We start from the raw sequence: 3,810 nt of genomic DNA, 5'->3' as shown, positions 1-3,810 counted from the left end.
TCACTTGTAGTCTTCTTGTAGCTTACATCTGAAGTTCCTGGTTGGGTGATGTATTTGCTATTTTGAGTACCCACCTTTTGTTTTGAGACTGGAAAAGCTCTTTTCTGATGCTGCTTTTAGTGCTAGGATCCAATATAAAAATCGGGTAAAAACAAATTCCTTGATTGGACATGGTTGTTCCATGAAATTGCAGGGATTATAATTAGCAGTGACCAGGAAGGTATTAAAAAGGGAAAATGATTTGTTTAACTGCTCAGACCAGCCTCTGTTATCCCACTGCAGTTATAAATTGAAACTAGTTTTTTGTTTGCTTGTTTGGTGGTTTGCAAAGGAGGGGCTGGTTTGTTGTCACTGGATTTTAGTTGTATCCTGATTGTTACTACGAGTGTGCTTCTTTTCAGTTCACAGGGCTTCTCCAGCCACAAGTTTTTAACAAGTGTGTGGTCTGTAAGTTGTGGCTATTGGCATGTCTTGCTAATTGAGAGCTCAGTGATTAAAAAATTGAGATAAGTAACTTTTTTGTAAGTGCTGAAATTTTCAATTAAAAAATACAGTGGTTTTTAAAAAAATCAGCCTCATATAAAAAAAAATGACTGCTGGAATATCTATCATTCTGGTCTGTTATAGGTTGAGCTGTGGTTTCAGACTGGCTGACAGTTTGTTGGTGGTTTTATTTCATATTTAGCAAAGTTACACATTTTAAAGGGTGATATTTTTTTTTTCCAATGTTTTGGTGTTTGAATAGTAGCACTTTATCTCATGCTTACTACTGACTGAACTATTGGACAAAATAAATTGGGTTTGGAGAGATGCTAAATGGGTTTCTCTACAGAGATGATTTGTCTGCTCTGGTATGAATGCTTTCTTTTGCTCTAACTGCTGCTGGTTTATTGTGCATGTGTTTTGGAGGGACTTTCAGAAAATATATGCTAATACTTCTGCCATCTCAGTTTTCCTGTCTTAAAGAGTATAAAGCTTGCATTTCTTAAAAGAAAAAAAAAAAAAGGAAAAAAAAAATAGGTGTAAGTGGAAACTACAGGGTACTCAGAAATTTCTCTGTCATCTCTCTCAGCTAGCTGCAGATTAGCTATGTTTACTGTAAATGTTTCTCCTAAGCATTATTTTTAACGTTAGATCAATTACCTGGAAATCAGTTTGTTTTTTCTTACTTAACTTATTTGAATTTCGATAACTAAACTTAATGCACAACAAAGTTTGAAGAAGTTGCCACCCTTATACTCCTAGGCCAGGGGCCTAAGACATGAGTGAAAGAGTTAAACAGTTTACATTAAGCTGTTGATTTCTTTAACTAGAATATATCCACAAAGACTAGACTAGAAATGATCCAGTGCAATTATCTCAGTGTTGGGGCACCAAAGTAACAACCCATAATAATAATACAGGAAAATTAAGGTAAGGGAAGGAAGGTTTTATTTTATTTGGTATCTCCAGATGTGTTTTCCATTTGGTTCCTTCACCAGTGGTCCCATTTCAATTTGGCAAGGCTGTTTGTGTAAGGTTTGGGTGTTGTGTTTTTTTTTTTCTGTAACAGGTGCTATATACTATGTGTAAATACAAAGGGAAGAAATATTTAGGTAATTATTAACAATCAGATGGTGGCAATATTTTTTGCTAGTTACTTCGGTAATTAATTTGCATTTCCAGCAGTGGCTTTCAGTTGCCAAATTTCATCTGTTTCATACTGCTGAATGATGGACTGCAAGTGTGAAGTAAATCATCTCAGAGTTGAATAGCTCTCTTGTTGTTAGACTAACTCTTGTGTATCTTTAATGTTGGGGGGATGGGAATGTTCTTCCCATAAGTAACTTCTACCTATAAATTTGTTTAAAAGCACATGAGAGGGAAGGGAAAAATAAATGAGAAAACCTAAACACAACATCTTGGCTAAACAGCCAGGGTGGTTGATTGAAAATGATGGAAACTTGAAATTGGTCAACACTGGATAATGTGAAAACAAATTCAGCTTTTGTCACTGCAGCTACTGTATGCTTTAAAGGGCCTTATGTATTTGTTCTCATTTTGATAAAATGAAATTTCTTGCCATTAAAATGAGACACTAACTTCTACCGAAAACCAGCAGTTCCCAGGATAAATATGTTAATTAACATTTAACAAGTCTTGTTTTAGTCTTAAGTAAAATTTCATTCTATTATGTGAAAAGATGCTGTTATGCATATTTTGTGGATATATTTAATTTCAGTTGACAAATAGTTGTCTAGGTACAGACTTGAAAAATATATATAGTTTACTTGTGGATCTTAATTGTTTAATTGCAAAATAAAGATGTGCTTTAGTAATTTAAAGTTTACATTTTTTTGGCGATTCTCTTGCTACTGTTCACACAGTTTGGATGTGCTACTTTTTTACACTTCTCATGCCAGATAATGTTGATCTTGTATTTTACTTTTTGACATCATATGCCATAAATATAGTCCTATGGATTGAACACTAGGAGAGGATGCTACATTATTAAGAATTAAATTGCTTGGCTGCAAATTGCAGCATGACAGTATCAACTACAGGGGTTTTTTACCTGAATATATATAATGCAGTTTTTGTTCTAATGGAAAAATAACTCTTTATTCATCTTTTATACAGCGAGTGTTTTGGAGACAGTGTTCAATAGAGATGATAGTCACAAAACTGAGGGCATGAGGAATACCAATGAGAAGAAGAAAAATTCCAGATGGACGCTTGTGATTAAGTATTTGCTGCCAAAAAGTGAGAGGATGTTCAAAGCAAAAGTAGGAAAATATGATGAAAGGACCTAAGAGGCAAGACAGAAATCTCTCTCAGGAGGGATAAGAGTCTAAGAGAAGAGAGAGACCCATATGTTCTTGATTTGACTGATTAATTTTGGACTTGAAAGTGAGGACAAGCTCTTTGGATTTGAAGTACAAGATAAATTGCTGGGAAAGCATCCAAGGAAAGCAACAACTAAGAGGTATTAAGTAGGAAGAGATTTCTTTTTAAAAAGGAATAGGAAGACTAGATAGGAGACAAGTCACAGATAGCACAGTTGCGTGTGCATATACTTGGACTGTACCTGAGTAGCAAACAGTGAGGAAGGAGTACAGTGCCATTACACGAAGAGTGGCAAGAGCTGGTGTGAAGTAAGAAGAGCAAAAATGCACAAAAATGTTTGTGTCACTGAAGCTACAGAAAGGAAGCTGGGAATAATGGGAGTGTTTCATTAATGCTGGTGCCTCCACATGGCAGGTGAGTGATGGGTTATCTCAGCACAGGTTCCTTAGCCAAGTGTAGAAAAGGCTGCATTATCTTTAGCAGAAGTGGTCAAAATAACAAGCCGAAGTCTCTGCTTGCTTAGGCTGTTACACAGATGGGATTCCCAGTTATCCTGGGGATTTTGAAGGAGCCTGGAGCTCATTTACCTGGATCAGTGTGTCTGGGGGCTGGCACTGTACTTCGCAAGCAGAATTTACATTGCCTTTGGTGAGATTTTTTTATTTCAAGATCTCAAATGGTAGCTTGAACACCAATATTTATGTACCCAAGCAGAACAGAGTAGGGTGCAGCTGTTTGGAAGTGCTTGAGTGATGCCGGAGCGCAGGGCTTTCCTCTTGGCCTGGAGTAAGGAGCATGAAAAGCTATAAAAGTACAGATCCCTGGGACTCACTGTACTTGTGTGTCCGAAGGACATGAGGTTGCAAACTGCTCTTTGTCACCACAGCTGTCCCGATAAACTTATTCCAGCGTATAAATACTGCAGTGACTGGACGTGCCGTTTCACCGGGCGGCCGCTCTTTCCTCGGCTGCCCCTTGTCTCCC

Source organism: Chaetura pelagica, unplaced genomic scaffold, assembly GCF_000747805.2.
Source record: "Chaetura pelagica isolate M959 unplaced genomic scaffold, ChaPel_1.0 scaffold3, whole genome shotgun sequence".
Classification (NCBI taxonomy): Eukaryota; Metazoa; Chordata; class Aves; order Apodiformes; family Apodidae; genus Chaetura; species Chaetura pelagica.
The sequence above is the reverse complement of the archived record's forward strand: the minus strand, read 5'-3'. Positions refer to the sequence as shown.